Source organism: Nothoprocta perdicaria, unplaced genomic scaffold (genome assembly GCF_003342845.1).
Source record: "Nothoprocta perdicaria isolate Ctin4 unplaced genomic scaffold, notPer1 scaffold_87, whole genome shotgun sequence".
NCBI classification, from domain to species: domain Eukaryota; kingdom Metazoa; phylum Chordata; class Aves; order Tinamiformes; family Tinamidae; genus Nothoprocta; species Nothoprocta perdicaria.
In genome coordinates, this window is record NW_020456165.1 from 737,109 (window position 1) to 748,823 (window position 11,715).

Consider the following 11,715-nt stretch of genomic DNA (forward strand, 5'->3'; position numbering starts at 1 on the left):
TGCGTAAGTGAAGCACATTGTGCTACTTCTTTCAAAGACWCAGCTTCCAATACCTTGAGGCTGTACGACAGAATTGGTGGAGCCTAGATTATGTCCTTTTAATTGMTCTAAATGGATTTTATTTCCATGACCCTGTTCAACTGGTCATTGAGCCTGTACAAACTTTAACAGCTACTGCATATTGCAGCRAAGTGTTTCAGCAGATACAAGTCATCTCAAGAAATACTTGAACCTGGAATCTATGAGCTTTGATCAGTGCCTCTGTTGATAGAATGGTTGGTGATCATTCATTCATTCTTTTCATTTAATTTAGTTAGAAAAACTTTTTGATAATCTGTCTTTCCCTACTCTTTCCTGACAGTAATCATACAGAGTTGAGAACTTCAGCCTCAGAAAACACCTGAGAGCTCCTCACAATAATCTTCTTTTTTTGTCAGGTAATGTGTTCATCATAATTACGTCACTTTTGGGAAGCTAACCAGGGAAGGTGATCAGATATCCCTAACCCATAGTCACCTTCTTAAACTCTCACATCATCCACTCTATGCTTGTCAGATAATTAGCTCTGTCACAGGTGAAATGAAGATGACTTTGTAAAACAAGTCTGTCTTATTCACTGCTCTTATTTCAGATAGCTACTTATATGTGTCCTCAAGTTACTATAGGGAGTTTTTTGCTTTTGTATCCAAGCTAGTTTGTTCCTGATGTTTCAAAATTACAACAAATGCTGAGAGCCTGGCACCTTTTAGTTTATCACTGAAAGGAGTAAAAAGCACTGAATAAAATTTCAACCATGGATAAAATCATCAGTTCAACATTTGGAAGGAATATATATATTTTTTTAGACACTTTGTGGATTCTTTTTTCAGGTTTGCCCATACAAGGGATGAGGGGGAGGAGAGGTGACTCAGGGTGGAGTTACTGGATATTTAAGGCCAGAAAACCTTTGGTAATATGGCCAGTCTTCCTGAATCAAGCCAGCTCTGATCTGACTTTAAGCCAAATTTAACCACTGTGTCTTATGATCTGACATGAGCTGAATAATTTAGTAACTGTAGATATTGAAAGTTTGCATTTTCCAGTGTAGTTTTCCTCYGTTACTCTTCAGCTGCTTCTACCTTTCCTAATAAAATCTCACCAGCATTCACATTCCATTTTTGTCTGGATAGTTTACTTCTTCCTCCCATCCTATTTTCATGTCACATTCTGATATTCATAAGCTAAAATTGCGTTCTGTTTGGGTGTAGCAAGCAAACATCTCTGGCTGTTGTTGCTATGAGGTTCAGCAGGTCAAATTAAAAATAGATTGCAGAAAAAAAGCAGAATTGTTCAGGTTGGATCAGACCTTGAGAGGTAATCTAGTCCAACCTCCTGTCACAGCAGGTCAGCGCCCTCCTTGTTTCATGAGAGAATTTGTATTGCTGAAGCAGAGGTGGAGGAGTCTTTAGCCACAGTGCTTTGTGATCATGTGTTGTTTATACAGATTAAGTTATTAATTTTATTGGCATGGTATGAATTGGCCACTGCTGGCAATTTGGCTATCATCACCAATCCATGCTACCAGTTTTCTTCTGCCAACACCCTGATATTGTGGGAGCACCACAATATCAATTAGTATTTTTGCAGGGATGGTTTGCTTTCTTCCTATTGCCTCCTCTGCCTTCTCCTTTCCCTGTTCATCTTGCTTGTTTTGTGTCTAAAAAAAAAAAAAAAAAAAAAGAATTCTAGCAACCTCGGCACCCTGCTGTTCCAAACTGGGAAGTGAGATGTAACCTTATAATAAAAGCAGATCATCTTCAGATACAGAAAAGAATCTTCAGAGTATACTGTGCACATCGCCTGATTCAGCAGGATTGCTTCCATCTACCCAGCCTTCTGAGGGAAAAGTCATAAGGAAGAAGAAAAACTGAATTTAATTTAATGTATCTGTGCACCACCCATCTCAGACAAAGGCCTTAYTGCCTGAACCCTTAAGACAGGCTGATGCAGGGTTAAACATATCATAGAATCATAGAATCATGGAATACTTAAGGTTGGAAGGGACCTCAGAGGTCATCAAGTCGAACCCCCCTGCTCACGCAGGGTCACCTAGAGCACGTGGCACAGGGCTGCATCCAAGCAGGTTTTAAAGATCTCTAAAGAAGGAGACTCCACAACCTCTCTGGGCAGCCTGTGCCAGGGCTCTGTCACCCTCACTGTCAAAAAGTGTTTTCTCAAGTTCCTGTGGAACTTTTGGTGCCTCAGCTTGTGGCCGTTTCCTCTAGTTTTATCAGTGGCCACCACTGAAAAGAGGCCGCCCCCCTCCTCCTCACTGCCTCCCTTGAGGTATTTATACACGCTGATCAGGTCCCCCCTCAGCCTTCTCTTCTCCAGGCTGAACAGGCCCAGCTCCCTCAGCCTTTGCTCATAGGGCAGATGTTCCAGGCCCCTGATCATCCTGGTAGCCCTGCGCTGGACTCTCTCCAGCAGCTCCACAACTGGAGCTGTCATAGCAACTTATAACTAACTTTGTTTTTGTCTTGATTAATTTAGAGAACCTGTGCACTGTGAATACAGAGCAGCTCAAAATCAGTCTACAACTGTATTCTAAGAAGCTACCAGCATGAGCAGTATTGCAATTTGTCCTTACAGTTGTCTGCAAGGACTAGGAGGGACTGCAGGGTTACRAGGATGATCAGGGGCCTGGAAGATCTGCCCTATGAGGAAAGGCTGAGAGAGCTGGGCCTGTTCAGCCTGGAGAAAAGGCTGAGGGGGGACCTGATTAGTGTCTATATATAAATACCTCGAGAGAGGAGGAGGGGGCCGGCCTCTTTTCAGTGGTGGCCACTGAAAAAACTAGAGGAAACGGCCACAAACAGAAGCACCAAAAGTTCCGCAGGAACTTAAGGAAACATTTCTTAACAGTGAGGGTGACAGAGCCCTGGAACAGGCTGTCCAGAGAGGTTGTRGATTCTCCTTCTCTGGAGATGTTCAAAACTCGCATGGACACGGCCCTGTGCCTCGTGCTCTAGGTGACCCTGCGTGAGCAGGGCGGGTTGGACTAGATGACCTCTGGAGCCCCCTTCCAACTTTAGGGATTCTATGTTTCTATGATTCTGCAGGTACTGCAAGGCGCAGAGCTGATACGTGGCTAATATGTTGTGTGTCAAGAGAAAGATCTTACTAGCATTGCTTTAAAACCTGTTTTGGATTTGAGTGAGAGAAAGGAACTCTGGGGCTAGGAAGCAGCTTCTTTGTAAACTGTTTCCACAATTTTTGCTACAACTTCTTTGCAAAGCCATTTTCTCTCTCCAAACTCCTTTCAACATGGAATGGGGAACTGGAAGGTAGACGGATGTGTTATGCCTTTACACTCCTTAATTGGCTGAATCATCACTGTAGGGTCATCAGTATCATTCTTCCTGAGAGAAASAACAAGATGAAAGGCAAAGGAAGCTCTTGCTCTGCTACCTAAATAAAGTTTTTAAAGCATTGATATATATGCCTAGTACCAGAACACCATCTATTCCCTGCATCGGTGYGTTCCTTTTTTCTTCTTCTTTTTAAGTTGGAAAGACTCTGAGAAACTCTAGCAACTGAGCAAGTAATGTAACTTTGAAATTTTCTCAGATTTTGAGAAGGTTTGAACCTTGAGAATTTCTTCTGGCTTAAATTATTTGATTACTCAAAAAACAAACAAACRAAAACCCTCTTTATCTTGTCCAATAGTGGAAAATAGATATTTTCTCTCTTCTTTATAGTACTGCAACAAATTAAGGCTTAGACACAGTCTTAGACACCTACTGTTTGTCTGTTCAAGTAYTGCAGAGCACAAATGACTGCAGATGAAAAACTGGAATTCAGTCTAAGCCTTTTGAAGGCTGACACTGTTRCATTATATCTAAGGACAAGCAAGAGGGATGAGATTCTGGGGTAAGTATGTGKTTGATGGAAATATATGATAGCAGAGGAGTCTAGCTCCATAGGAGGTTCCCATACTGTGGAAAGGGTTATGTCAGCAAATGGGCATCTTGGATTGTAAATCTGATGTGTTGTATTCTCTGACCTGTTTTGTGAGCCTGTGTGAGTGTCAGGGGAAGAAGTAAACTTGTAATAACATCTCCTTTGAGCTTGTGGGAGCAGACTCATAAGCAGACTTTTTGAACACGTTTCTCTAAAATGTACTATTAGTTGTTCTGGCAGATGGAGAGTGGTTGGAGGGATGTTCCAGTGGATATAATTAGATGTAATGGGATATGTTGAAGAAAAGAGAAATATGGAGAGAATATTGGAGAAAGCTTTTTGTTTATTTGGTACATTATAGCACCCTAGAGATCTTAAAATCTGTCTGTGTTCATACTTGAAGAAGTGACAAAGCAGAGAGGCGAGGACTGAAGCAGAAAGACAGCAAGACTTTCTACCAAAGAGTATTATGCAAGTTACTCAGGTGAGTGTAAGATATATGTAATGAAACTGTCTTAGCTGACTCACTCTTTTATTGGTTACTAGGAAGAAGTGGGACTTTACAGGTGTTGAGAATCATGCTTAAAAGTGTTGGAATCCAGTCCTGCAAACACCCCCAGGATATCAACTGACTAACACTTCCCAGATTACCTCAGCCTGCCTCTACATTGGCATCTTATCTAAAATGAATAATGCTGWTTTGGAATCAACATCAAAAACAAAGGATCAGTGTTAAAAATTAAGATTGCTCTTCAGCGGATTGTAATTTGAAGCATCTGAGGAAGGAAGTGTTCATCAGGCTCTCCAGTGGCTGCATTTGCTACTAAATAGGCTATAAATCATTCGTAGTCTGGTGCTGAAGAAATGTCTTCTGCCTTCCTTCCAAATAAGCATTAWCACACCATATTCTGAATATATTTAGGTAGGTATATGTTAACTTTTTTTTTTTTCTAGGAAGAGTAATTTGTCTTATTTTTGTTTCCCATAGAGGGAGAAGTTTCTGTAAACAAAATGTGCCATGCCATGCCACGTTTGTAATATTTCCTTTCCTGAGATCCTGGTTCCAAACCTCTACATCACGCACATTCTTTTGTATCTTGTACATACAGAAAGGAATCATGCATCTTGAAAGATGTAGCTGCAAAAAGCTTAGTGGCTTACAGAGAGTAATATACTTCCAGCCATGCATTGTATAAGCAGAGCAGTATTTCTGGTACTTAATTTTTGTTTTCTCTGAGCTCTGTTTTATTTGTAAATACACAAGGAGAAAATAATTCATTTTCAAAAGAACACATGTCTGGGGCTGGTAGTAGAAGAAGGACAATAGGAGTGGAGAGAAGCAGAACTTAAATGCCAGTTTTATCTCATAAATTACTTGCCTGCAATTATCCATTGCTAGGACCTTTTGCTCTGATTTTAGAGGAGGCCACTGTGCAAGAACGGCAGTACTTTGCACCAATGTGCRTGGTTTTGTTTGATAAAGACAAATATAACCTGAGCCTTTGTATGTGCAGGATGTGTCTGGGAGCAGGGAGGATTCCAGCTCTACTGAAGAAAATCTGACCCATGGAGTAAATGTGCCATTTATGTTTCCAGTTCTTTACTTTCTTTTCCTGTAATCAATACTTTTTCTTCTGAAAGTTAATCCAAACTTCTGCTTGTGATCCCTCATGCTGACTGATGATGACACAGCCATGTAAAAAATTGCCAAAGGTCTTTAATTTGTGGTACATCATCTATCATCTGAAGCTTATATGTTYTAAAATCATTGCCCTTCTTTATTTAAGCATAATATGAAATCATAGCTTTTTTGAGATCTATGAAATATACCCACACCTTTTCCAATATCAAGAATGCAGTATGAGTCATTCGTTCACTTAATACAGCCAGCAACAGCTGTCTTCATACAGCCTTAAAACAGGCAAAGTAATGTTGCATGGTCCTAGAAGAAAGTAATGTGGTGCACCCTGCAGAAGTGTCTATAGAGTGATGGAACAGATGTCTTGGAGGSCTTTGTTCAGGAAACCAGAGAAGAAACAGATAAAAGAGAGGTGGTGTTCTAAACAAGTTGATTTTGTTGAGTCACCAGGGAACGGGCTCTGAAAAGAAAATACCTGTAAAAGGCTGTTGCCTGATGCTCTGCTTAAACCTGCTTTGTTCTGAAATTATTATTGTCTTGCTGACCTTTGTCTGGAACCACCCACCTTTCGTTTTAGTCAGTGCCACTAGGTATGAATGATGCTGTCGATGCAGTTATATTTCACAGAGATCTGGGAGGAAGCTGAAGGGAAGAAGCAGGACTGCCCTCTGCTCTTTTGTCTTTAGGGGAGTCTTGCCAACAGGCAGCTAGTGCTTGGGTATAGCCATTTTCAGGATCACAGTCTCCTCTAGCCAATAGGATGCCAAAAGTATTAGTTTCAGCCTCGCCGGAAAGCTGTTGTGTGTCTGAGGATTTCAGGGAAAACCTAAGAGAGGTGACAGAAGAGGAAGAGATCAAGTATATGTGTATAATAAATGAGGTATGGAAATATATGTGAGAGATGTACCAAGGGGCAAGTGTAAGGGGGCAGATGAACATGTGATTTCAGGAGACAAGAAGGTGATATTTTCATTGCTCCAAACTGAGGAGACGAGGAGATACACTGGGTCAAATTGATGTTGTTGGAATGTCAAGGAGGAAAGGAAAGCTGTGGCCTTTTCTGTCATAGTTCCAATCCCTTGTTCTTTCAGTCATATTCAGGATGTCCTCACTTGCTTGGTGGGTTGACTGTGAAGTTCATACAGCCTTAGTTGGCCAGAAGCTCTAGATCACTGAAGAAATGACATGTTGAATTATACCCATCACTGGAATGGTCATGGACACAGAAAGTCTTACCTCATGGCTTAGTAAAACATTGAGTTGTTTCCAAACAGCGCATTACTGGACCAGGATAAGTCAGAGATTTTTAATTATAGCTAAAGTTCCCTGCAATATCTATGTATTGTTTATAATCAAGACATTTTAAATTCTCCATTGGCACATTTGACTATCTTCATAAATACTAAAGTATGTATGAAAATTACCATTAATAGTATTAGTATCAATACTAAAGTTTTTATGAGTATCAAATGTAAGAAAAATCTCTTTTTGCAGGTTTTTTTTTGGAGAAGGTGTTGGAGTTCTGCAGTTTGTTTTCAAGTAGACAAAAGTAGATGTGTTGGATTTTTGTTGTTGTTCGGTTAGACTTCAGTAGCAATGGTGCCAGTATAGTTTTTGTGTTCTTTCAGAGGATTGTGTAGTTCTGAATGTTTTCAGTATTTCTTTCAGCATTTGAGTTTTTTGGTGGGAAGTGAACACAAAATGCTACCAAATCCCTCTATGAAGTAGAGTGGGGTTGAAGAAACCCTGGACAGTAGATCTGTTTTTTTGGTTTCTTTTTTTCTTGGGTTTTTGTTGTTGTTGTTTTCCTTTCTTTTCTTTCTAGACAAACTTTAGCTAAATTTCCTTAAAGATCTGAGGGTAAAGACACAAAGACAGTTTCAGGATTGTTTTTCAAATATTTAACAATTTCTATTACTGAGAATTCAGATAGTATACAGCTCTAATCTAGCTAAATTGTTTTATAGRTTTTTTTTGTGAGCTCATTCTTGGTGAACACGTTGGATTATTTCCTTCCTAGCAGAGGCTGAATGCAGCCTCTTATTCTCATTAAGTGTTCATTTGTGAATTTTAAGGCTAGTTGGACAATCCACATTTAAAAAAAATATACATTTTAGGTGAATTGTTATCCCAGTGTAGATGAATCTTAGCAACTAGCTTTTTTTTTCTCTCTGATGAAAAATCATGCTGCTCATATGCATCTTTTTCCTTGGCTGAATCCATACTTCTGATTATGCACCTCGGATCTACTAGCTGAGCTCTTCATATAGTTGCTTCCAAGACTCTTTTCAATTAAAGTCCATCAGGTTATCCATCGATTTATTTTTCTTTTTTTGGCCTAAGTATGATGAATTTGACCAAATAGGAGTTTATGCACAAAGACGTWTGGTACTTTTCTTGCTTATATATAATAGTACAATCAGGCTAGAACTGTACTACTAAAACTCCTGATGTAACAGGGTGAGAAGCATACACTATTATATCTATAGACTGGAAGACGTTATAAAAGCTGCATACATACCAGGTCAGATTCACTGGTTTTTCTTCTCCAYACCAGTTTCTGTGAACCTTTTATATAGAACTCTCCTCCTCTTTTCCCACTGTCAAATATTTCTGAATTTTTCTACTCCTCAAATATTCCTTTCCACCTCCATGAGCTACCCCTCCTGGCTTCCAGTGCTGTGGATGGAGCTGAAATTGTCTTTCTTATTTTTATTTGGTAACTTGAGTCTACAGGACATAGCACCTTATTTGAAAGAACACCTTGTTTGTGCAGCAGCATCCAGAGCAAAAATCTCTAAAAGTGACTGTTTGCTAATATTTCTGTTAATTGTTAAAATCTCTTCACCTTACTCTCTTCCAACCTCCTTGGTATTTGTTAAGAAAAAATCCTCTGAAGTCTGAAAATCATAAATAATCCCTTAATAGTTTTACTGATGGCTTCTTGTGTTAGTTTTAGCTGAAGGACAAATTAAAAAATAGAAAAGAGGGCTGTATGGCAGGTCAGGGTTGCAATGTCTTTAACTTTAGACCTCATTCACTTTACATTATTTTCCTTTCCCTAGTTAGATGTAGGAACTCTGAGTATTGCTCATGTGTGGTTTGTGGGTTTCATTTTATTCTGGAGCTAGAAATTCGTGAGGCCTCTCTCATCTCCTCTTTGCAGCATTCCTCCTTTAATGACTTGGTACTGGTGAATTACAAGCCTAGCAAAAAGCTGTGTGGATGTTAATACTCCTACTTCCCTGACTTGAGGAGAGAAGAGCAAGAGAGCAAAGTTTTGGAAAATTCTTGTTCTCCAATCTCCAGGCCAGCCCTGGCTCCCAAAGGAGCTGCTTCTAAGCTATGTCAATATATGATATATATATATATATGTGTGTGTGATATATATGTATATGTAATATGCTGTAGATTCATAGTCCCAAATGATCACTGTGCTCCTGCAGAATTATAGGATTTTTCTACACCGTATAATAGGTCCTAGCAGTAAAAGCAGGGCAGTTCCAGGTTAACATTCCCTGTACTTCCAAACATTTTCCAAAGATAGTAAAAACACAATGGGGCAATTTTTTTTATCAATACAAATGACAAAGCCACAGTATCATGAGTCTTGTGCCAGACAGTCCAGTGATACATTTCCTGATACAGTAAAACTCAGGCATATTAATTAGTCATGCAATTAAAGTCATCTTCTGAAGACTAAACAGCTCTGCCCTCTAMGAAACACTACTTTCATCTCATTAAGGCTTCTTGCTGCTTTACAAYTAATAAAATGTAAAAGCTTTGTCTCTCTTGCAGATGGGAAATAGCTCAGGAGGAAYGTACCCAGGCATGCTACCACATGCTTACCTACATCCAGAGACACACGGGCAGCACTGAGCTTTCTGCATGTATGTTGTATACAAGGGATTGCATTGTGTGACTGTGACCTTCACCAGATTTTTTAAAATCTCTTTCGCAGGACTAACTGAAAGAAGCTGTTTTGCTCTACCAGGAATTTTAATTCAGAAATATTTTTTTGAGATACCAAGAGYAGACTAGAGAAAGTTATCTTTTTCACAACATTTTGACATCTTTTATAATGAAAAACATTAATTAGGCATACAGTATGCTGTTTGAAACACTTTGCCTAAACTAGCATGAAGTGGACACCAAGTCCGAAGGTCTCTTGAACTCAGCAAACTGCTAACATTCATTCAATGCTTCCTTTGTCACCTAACCTGGAACACCTCTGTATTTGTAACTTTGCCATGGGTTTATGCTGTGTTTGGGTGGTAGTTGCAGTGGAGGCCAGAACAGTTTGATCTCTACTGATGGTTTTAAGGATACTCTGGAAAGTCACTAAAACCTTTCTTCAACTTGACTGCTTGTGAAAATAAAACAAACCAATGTTGAAGAACTAATACTGTTGTTTTGGTGGTGCCTTCTGAAAAACATGTGCCTCTTCATTTTAGATGCAAGAAGATGATACATTTGCTGCAATATGTGGTGTGGAATAATACTTGAAATTAAGTAGGAAAATAATGTCAAGGATAGGTTCATGGATTTTACATAGACTGCTCTGATCCAAAACCAAATAAAGACAAGACCTTTCTTCCAGTGTGAGATTTTAGAATTGAACTGTCCTCTGTGAGGCTTTTAAATCACTTGAATTGAAAAAGGTAGCCTTAAAATTAATATTATGGCATGTCTGTTTCTCATATTTTTATGGTCTTTTTATCCTGTTTCTCAAATGCTCTTAAATTTTTCATTTTAAAGGGCAAATGCATAAGGCAGATAGTATAGTACAAAGTTTTTTTGTGAAGGATGAAGGTTTTTGTTCCTTGAACTGACAAGTTGAACAGCTGTCAGTCAGGGAATTGAATATTTGTCCATCTTCTGTCACTTAGGACTTAGAGCCTATAGATGGATAGAAGTTGTTCACTTTGAGATGATTTAAAGGAAGTACATGTAGTTCCCTCCTTATTCTGTTTGATTAATACAGCTGCTGCTTCATCTCTTTGTTGCTAAATTATAAGTAGACTGTAAAGTCAATTTCATATTTGAAGGTTTCACAATGCAGATGGATACTTCCCAATGGAGTTATTCTATTCTTATGTATCCTGGCAGGTATCTAACCTATTTTTAGTGTTGAGATGTGAAATCTTAGCAGAAAAGTGTGTATACGAGTGTGTGTGTGTGTGTGTGTGTGTGTGTGTGTGTGTGTGTGTGTGTGAGGGCGTGTGTGTGAGTATGTGTGTGTAAGCACTGAGGGGAATTATGATCTGACTCCCTTGAAGAACTTGCAGTTTTCCTTGCAGACTTTTGTTACTGTGAATGCAACTAGGAAAATCAAAAATTACCCCCTAAATAGTCAATTTGCTGTCATTCTTTATCTTAATATATTTCCTYTCATAAGTTCAAGATTTTTAGCACAGCTGAAAACTAGCACTAGGCAAAAAGCAATTTTTCAGAAAGAGGCTGGAATATCCCCTGTGGATGATGTAGGTGGTTTGGATGACATTAATTAGGATAATAAATGACATGGCAAATACTTGAAAAACAAAGTGCTTATGTCTACTACCACTCACTCATTGTCTGCCAATTCAAATCACATCCTATCTTCAAATCGTTTCATTTCCTGCTGGCACCCAATACATAGAGACAATTAGCAATGTGCAATTTGGACCTTTTGAACCTTTTGATTATATACCAAATTAATTGCTCGTATGTTTTGATAGCCATCTCACTGCTAYGTTTAAATGGGAAAAACATTGGTATTTTTAAGTTGAATATGTGAAATTTCAAGTAAACTCGTTCATTTTTTTTTACCATATGTGTAGCTTAAACATGCTGTAGCCTTTGCACTACCTTATCAAGTACCAGTATAGTAGAACAGCCACAGCTGATTATCGTATAATCAGCTAGTCCTTGTGTAGGGATACTCCTCGGGAGCACATGACCAGCTTTCAGGAATCCAGGAATCACTGACTCATGCATTTCCTTGGGTATTTCTTCAGCCTGAGCTTTTCTGAAATCTCCTTCCTTCTATTCCCGTGGGACCTGGAAAAGATCTTACATCTCATCTTTGTGTCTTCTGCACATTGGTTTCCTTCCTTCATAACACTACAACAACCTCTGTAGGAAAAATCTTG

At 39.0% G+C, this 11,715-nt stretch overlaps 1 long non-coding RNA gene across 1 annotated transcript; it reads left to right on the forward strand.

The window, feature by feature from the left end:
- The first annotated feature begins 208 nt into the window (after positions 1-208).
- LOC112958493 lies at positions 209-4,420 on the forward strand. Its single transcript, XR_003251432.1, has 3 exons — positions 209-275; positions 362-437; positions 4,346-4,420. It is a non-coding gene; the product is annotated as an uncharacterized LOC112958493 (long non-coding RNA).
- The last annotated feature ends 7,295 nt before the right edge of the window (positions 4,421-11,715 follow it).